This window comes from Nothoprocta perdicaria, unplaced genomic scaffold, assembly GCF_003342845.1.
Source record: "Nothoprocta perdicaria isolate Ctin4 unplaced genomic scaffold, notPer1 scaffold_92, whole genome shotgun sequence".
NCBI lineage: Eukaryota > Metazoa > Chordata > Aves > Tinamiformes > Tinamidae > Nothoprocta > Nothoprocta perdicaria.
Genome location: NW_020456221.1, coordinates 1,806,522 through 1,813,938, shown reverse-complemented (window position 1 = coordinate 1,813,938; position 7,417 = coordinate 1,806,522). Strand labels below are relative to the sequence as shown.

The 7,417-nt window shown below is 39.1% G+C and overlaps 1 long non-coding RNA gene across 1 annotated transcript; it reads right to left on the bottom strand.

Moving 5' to 3' along the window:
- Positions 1–1,900: 1,900 nt before the first annotated feature.
- Positions 1,901–6,658, bottom strand: LOC112958885. The gene is made up of 2 exons (XR_003251518.1): positions 6,617–6,658; positions 1,901–1,989 (listed from the first exon to the last, which is right to left on the bottom strand). It is a non-coding gene; the product is annotated as an uncharacterized LOC112958885 (long non-coding RNA).
- Positions 6,659–7,417: the final 759 nt, after the last annotated feature.

Sequence of the window (7,417 nt, the reverse complement as noted above, 5' to 3'; positions counted from 1 at the left end):
TCTTCAAGTTAGGGGCATAAGTGCTACTGGTCCTAGCAACCCACTCTTTCAAATTCAGTATTTTTTCTACTCTAATTTGTTTCTGAAGAAGAATTTTTTACAATTCAAAAATGAATTTTAAAAGACTTTAGAGGTCTTTACATAAAAGCATTGAGTTACTTGCACACACCACTTACATTTGCTTCCTGAATAAAACAGTTTAAGATGCTACAGGCAAGCACTAATTGATTAATCTAAAAATACATACAATTTCAAGTACAGCAACTTAGTTAAACATTGTGGCCAAGACTCTGTCTTCATTTACAGCTAAAAAAAATGAAAGGAATCCAACTCATAGCAGAAGCAGCCCTAAGACCAGCCGCTGCTACTCCTTACTCACATGTTACATATTGCTATTAAAGAGGGTTCTTAGCATGACGGTTCATCCTCTCTACCCTATTACATCCATCCTTATTTAACAAAATCATTTCATCCACTCTCACACTTGGCTGTCTCAGCTGGCCTTCACACCCAGAAGTTTACTTTAAAAAGGTCCCATAACACTAGGCAAAATAGAAAGGAAAATATTTCCATGTCTTTTTGCAATTCCCCAGATACTATGTATTTCCATGTATTTTCATAGAGGTCTGCCTTTTGCATAGCTCCCCATTGCATCCCTTGCCTTTCTTTGCCAAGGGATCCACACTGCATCCAGCCACACTGCAAAGAAATTAGTACTACTCATCAGCATCCTTCTACACATACCAAATACCATAGTCCATAAATATAATTGACAAAAGAATACTCTCTATGTTGGGAAAGGACTAAAAAAAAAAAATTTCAAATGGTTATTTTTGTTTTATTTATTTTCACTGTTTTAGGCTGATTTCTAGCTAAAAGGTTATTCCCTTATTACTTTTGGTAGGACAGACAGAAAATAACTTTTCGTAAGTTCATGTAGTTTGTACTCATTCTTAAATAGGTGTAATCTTTCTCAGATCAAAAGAATTTCTGATAATGTTTTCAGTTTGATGATTTACAGAGCTCAAATCCATCTTTCTCCTGGATCAAAAATAAGGCATATGAATATATATGATCAGCTACAGATTTAAGTACACTTGAGATAAATTTACTTCAGAAAAGCTACATAAAATATCTAAAAATACCTTTCTTTATCACTGCCTTCAGCTCTTCTACAAGCGGTTTTGACCACAGGCTGGGTATCATTTTCCTTTTTTCAGATTATCCAGGAGAGTAAGCAACAGTGAAAACTCCAGGGGTTTTCAAGTTATCACTGTGACTGCAAAACAAGCAGATTTTGGTATTGAGCCTGTCCTAAAGTTCTGAAGATACAAAATGATATTTCTGGGTGGATCTCTAGTCATCACAAGGGCTTTTTAAGACAGCATGTTTCAGCATCAGGTAAATTCATAAAGAGATAAGGTAAGATAAGATCTTAAAAAACAACAGCATTGCTAGCAAATTTCATCTTCGTTGAGTGTGGTTATTATACACCTTTCTCAAACCTTTGTTGCAAGGTAAGTTAACTGAGTGGCTGCAGGACTTTATAACATCAAAGTGTTGCCTTTTCCTATTAATTGGGATACAGCATGAGATAACTGGAACAAACAACATGAAAATTTTTCTCAAATTTTATTGAATATACAAAGATACAAAGGTTGAATACAACATGAAAGGTCTGAAGGAAGCAAGGATTTCAGAGAGGCTCTTCTACCCTACTCCCCACCCCATGCTTTAAAAAAACAGAGGCAGATCAGAACAAAAGACATTTTTCCCAAGTGCCAAACAGAATACAGAATACTGTTTCAGCGAACAACCATTGCTCAGGGCAACAGTGGGGCAATTCTTTCGAGAGCTTCTCCAGTTTCCCTGGGCTATGCAGAGTCTCAGAATGACAGAAGAGACCATCTTCCTAATAAGACTCCCCAGCAGAAACATGTCAAAAAGATGTCTCATGATACATCTTGGAAGTATGGAATAAGCTTCTACCTGCAAAATACAAGCATATTTCTTCTTTAGTACATCTTTTCCTTGAAGACACAATCTTAAACCGTTAAGTTGGCCAGCACCTAACTTGTCCTCAAGAGAAAAACACAAGAATCAAAAGTACTTTTCTCCACATTGCTAATGATCTACACATTTTCTATGAGTTGTTTGAGCTCGTCACTACTCTTGCTCATCCTGCATCATCAGAAATTTCCAGGAGAAGCAACTGTTGTCTTTATAGAACCAAATTCCCAAGGATATAGGAAATGAGAAAGGGAAGGACAATTATCTGACATGGTTGCACACTAAGAATAGAAGGCTGTTTTTATTTTTCAAGAGATGAAAATGCCTGCAACAGCCACTTATTCAGGCAATGCTTATCTACTTGTCTCCAGTCCACTTGTCTCTCTCTCCAATTCCAACAGATACTAATACATTTTTCCTGCTCTTAACATTCATCATTGGAGAAGGGAACATTTGATTATAAAACTGTGGATAGAAATGAATAATATAATGCAATTCTGAAGGTGCCAGAAGTCTGAAGTACATCAGTAGGACTCCACATTCTTCTTCTGATTTAGTTATGCTACTGGGTGTTTCATCTCCTCTTTTCAGGATTACAAAAAGGAAAATGAGGAGCAAAAGATTTAAGAAGGAAGACCGACTGTGGCTCAGATAATGAGGGAAAAATAACTGCCAGCTGAAAGACAGACCTAGACTAGAGGGCTTTCCCTTGACTACCAGCAGTTTTTGTGATGCATAGATCTGCAGTCCTCCATGAAAGCTGCACACAAGGCACTTGGAGGCACTTGGATAGCTCTCTCTGCATATTATTCAATATATAAAATTATTCCTTATATAAAAATGCACAATATAAGAAATTATATATTATTAAGTAGAGCAGTGTTTTAATATAGTTTGAGTACCTTTCAACAAACGGTTGTGTAACTTTCAACAAAAACAATTTCCTTTTAAACTGTCATGATAAGGATTTACTGCTACCCCTCCTTCTCACTAACACATAAGGCTGGTCTCATTTCTGTTTCTATTTTCTTCCAATTACCCTGACAGGCCCCAGCAGATCTGCCTCTGCACTTCAGCAACATTATAGCAGTGCAGGATGGAAGCAGTTTATGCACCCTGAATGTGACAGAAAAGCAAACTTGTGCTTGAAAACCAATGCAGGAGTGCAAAGATTTAAGGTTTGTGAAGCCTACTGAGTCACTCTCAGTCTTCTGCTTTGTGCAGTGAAGTCCAAGCTCATGCCTCATAGAGAGAATTTGTCCTTGGCATTTGACTATAGCAATCTCCACACAGGGTTTCCTCAGCTCACCAAGAAACAGTCCCCAGCATCTAGGTACTTATCATACTTTTCTACAAACAACCCCTTCGACTGAGCTCTAGAGCACTCTCTGAGGAGAACACCATTGGATTTTCCCCATTTCAAACTAAAAATCTTCTTTTAACATATTAAATGAGATTCAGGTTACACTTTTGTTTGTGAATGAAGAAACAGAAGGTGATGAGTAAAACAAAATACTTGTGCTTTATTCTGAACTGAAATATTTTCTGACTTGTTTAATAGCCTCCCAGATATTACAGCAGAGATGTTGCCTGGATCCTGAAACTCTCACTTTCAAAAATCCATCCTCATTTCTAACATCTTGCCCTAAACTTGCTTTTATACCTTCAGAATTAGATTTTGGAATGCAAGAGCCCTAGATAAGAAACCCTCATTTTAGGTATTTCCTGATCTACTCAGAAGTATAAACATTAATGTCTTTTTTGGGATTTGGGCTTCTCCAGTGCTAGGAGGCTACTTACTTTATGAGCATGGTTTTGCATCCAACTCTGAACTGTGTTTTTGCTTGGATGACTACATAAAATGCATGAATAGCTCAAATAAGGGCAATTTCTTACACTCTTGGGATGCATTCATCATTTGTACAAACACTACACGTGATATATTAGATTCAAGGTTTCCCGCATGACATCATTCTGAATCATCCTTTCAGACTAATGGATTACAAAAAGTTTGAAGTCTCGCACTTAATTCATAGAAGAAGAAGAAAAAAGCCCATGGGTTATAAATAAAAAAGTCAGACAATCTAGTTAAATGAGCTACAGGCAGGTTTTTTTTTCCAGGCACAGGAAAGAAAAAAGTCCCTCCCTTACCATAAACAGAGGCTACAATCACACGAGAGCACTTCTTTGTTACCCCTTTCAGGGCAGGGCAAACTATACTGTAAATATTAGGCATGACAAAGTATTTTAACATGACTGTAGCAGCACAATCCGTAGCAAAACAAGTGGGTAAGGCTGTGCATCTGCCAACGTGGTGACTCCAGTCTCAGGCTCCGGATGCTGGACCAGAAGATGTTGCTGCTGTGTGATTTGTGGCAATGCTCTGATGTAAGCTATCTTTGAGAGGTCACATTCTCACAGAAAGGCAAAAGCAGGCTTCATGCTAATTTTATGTTGGTGAATGGAAGATGGACAAGATGGCATCTCGCCTGTTCTCTTTACCACGTCCTTTGGCTGGTTCTACAGAACTGAGATCACATGCTGTGCAAGATGCAGATCAGATTAGTATCACTGATCAGTGACCCAGTGCTGCACTGATCTAGTTTTATAACTGTGGAAGCTGAAAACAGTCAAGAGGTTTACAGAACTGCATACCTTCCACAGCTGAGCAAATTCTGCTCCATATGTAGCATATGAAAAGTTATTAGGACGTGAACAATTCGATCCTCTTGGTTAAGTATTTCTTTACAAATTTTTGTTTTGTAACTATACCAATTATTTATGTAAGTATAATACAAGACTGCATTATTCATACACCTAGGAACCTAACATCAGCTCCATATCCTCAATAATTTTAAAGTTAGCGTTTGCCAGGTACTTAGTGCACCAAGAAACTCAAATGCGTTCCCATGCACCCTCACCATTTAAGTACCCAAATTGAAGGTCAGCTCTACTGTGGTGCAGCCTTGAATCAGACTTCTGGGAAAAGAGCTAGGCTGTGGGAAAGAGCCAAGAGAGGCTTCAGGAAGCCCTCCACCAGGTCCCTTGGCTGTCCCCGGGCCAGGGGCCTGCAGGTCTGCACTCCTGTTGGGGAGGCCCTGCCTGTCCCCACCTTCCTCCCAGTCACTCTCAGTTCCTGGCTCTGCTGCTGCTCTCTGGCAATAGCGTATATCTGCTAATAGCATATATCTGTTAATCTTCTGTTCTGCCCCAGTGTGAACCAGTGCTGCTGGGTTTGCTTCAGCTATTTTCAGCTTTTAGATCATGTCCTTCTCTTGCTCTTTTTAATCTATTCCTGTAGCCTTAGGGAGACTTCCATCTTCATTATAAAGTTCCCTGTAAATTAAAATTTTGTGCTACTTATAACACTAGTAGTAGACTTTGACAAGTTTTTTTTTTTTTTTAAATTTAGGGACACCAAGTAACAAAACAGACTCACATGAAAACTTTTCTCTCCCTTATTGGGCAGTGAAAATCATCTAGAGAGAAACAAAATCACATGTTTCCCAGTTCATTTTGTTCCTAAGTGGGTACTGGACTCCTGGTTTTCTCCTGCCCAGCACAGAACAACTATAACAGTTTTCCAAGTCTTCTCAGATGACAACTATCCTTTGGATGTTATGATCCTTAGCACATCTTAAATATAGATATGAAGAAGGAAGATGGTAGTCAGAAGGTTCTGGAATGGCTGTTTCACTAATCTGCAACTTGGCAATGAGCAACATTCGATCTCTACTTCATCTTTCTACATGAGGTAGGTCTCTTCAGTTACAAATGAAAATTTAATTCATCTGGTAATTTCTCACAATATGTAAACTCTTTTTTTTTTTTTTTTTCCCTAGTATTTTATCATCATCTGTTAAGGGATTACTGCTCAGTCTGCTACAACCAAACCACCTTTACCATTGGCCTTGACCTCTATGGTACTTGGTTGCCTCAAGACTAGTCACTACTTGAAGGAAGAGTCAAGGGGTGCAGAAAGGGATACTAATTTTTTCATGTCATGCAAGAGCTGAGACTGTACCCCAGCACAACATATATCAACACCATGTTGCATAAAAAAGAGACTCTAGTAATTTGTGAACACTCAGTCATATTTTCTAAACTTAATCTCGATCATCTAGAACAGTTTGTACTCTTTGTCAAGAAATTTCTCTTAATTTTCTTTACTAAAAGCTGCTGTACATTTTCAGCACCCTAAGGTGGCTTTATTGCAGATATTACTAATACATACTTACATAGGTAAGATTTTTTTCAGAATCATTATGAAATGCATCACATTAGGCACTCGCACAGAGTCGTTTTAAGTACCTTTTCCAAAGAGATTTAGCACAGCAGCAATTATAGCTCTGACTCGCCCACTGTCATATAAAGCAGCACAGCATATAATTCAGTTATGCAAAGCTTTTCCTTGAACATTTCTACAAGTCAGCGTTTATTTTGTCTTCGTTTGCGAAGTTATTATTGAGTTATTAGTAAGTTTTGGATATCTATAGAGTGCATTGTCTTACAACAAATTCATACTATACATACAATATGATAGCATACATACATATATATATATATATATATGCACTGTATGCATTTCTTATAAGATACAACCCACCTGGGATGAAGAGAGTTACTCTCCCAAGAAATATATTTGGGAAGAAGGGTGGCCACATAAATGATACAGGAAACTTTCCAAGTCAGAAAACATTCTTCCTTTTTCTTTTCTTTGGGGTGTTACACAATATTATTCTAGTCCACATGGGAGTTTATGTTTTTTTTCAGATTCACTGTAAAGACACACAATAATGAACAGTAGCACTGAAGTTTAGGACACATTCTTTCATAGAATCATAGAATCATAGAATCATAGAATCATAGAATCATAGAATGCCGAAGGTTGGAAGGGACCTCAGAGGTCATCGAGTCCAACCCTCCTGCTCACGCAGGGTCACCTAGAGCACGTGGCACAGGGCTGCGTCCAAGCGGGTTTTAAAGATCTCCACAGAAGGAGACTCCACAACCTCTCTGTGCAGCCTGTTCCAGTGCTTTGTCACCCTCACAGTGAAGAAATGCTTCCTTAAGTTCCTGTGGAACTTCCGATGCTTCAGTTTGAAGCCATTTCCTCTAGTCCTGTCGCTGGCCACCACTGAAAAGAGGCCGCCCCCTCCTCCTCACTGCCTCCCTTGAGGTATTTATACACGCTGATCAGGTCCCCCCTCAGCCTCCTCTTCTCCAGGCTGAACAGACCCAGCTCTCTCAGCCTTTGCTCATAGGGCAGATGTTCCAGGCCCCTGATCATCCTGGTAGCCCTGCGCTGGACTCTCTCCAGCAGCTCCACATCCCTCTTGCACTGGGGAACCCAGAACTGGACACAGTCTCCAGATGTGGCCTCACCAGGGCTGAGTAGAGGGGGATG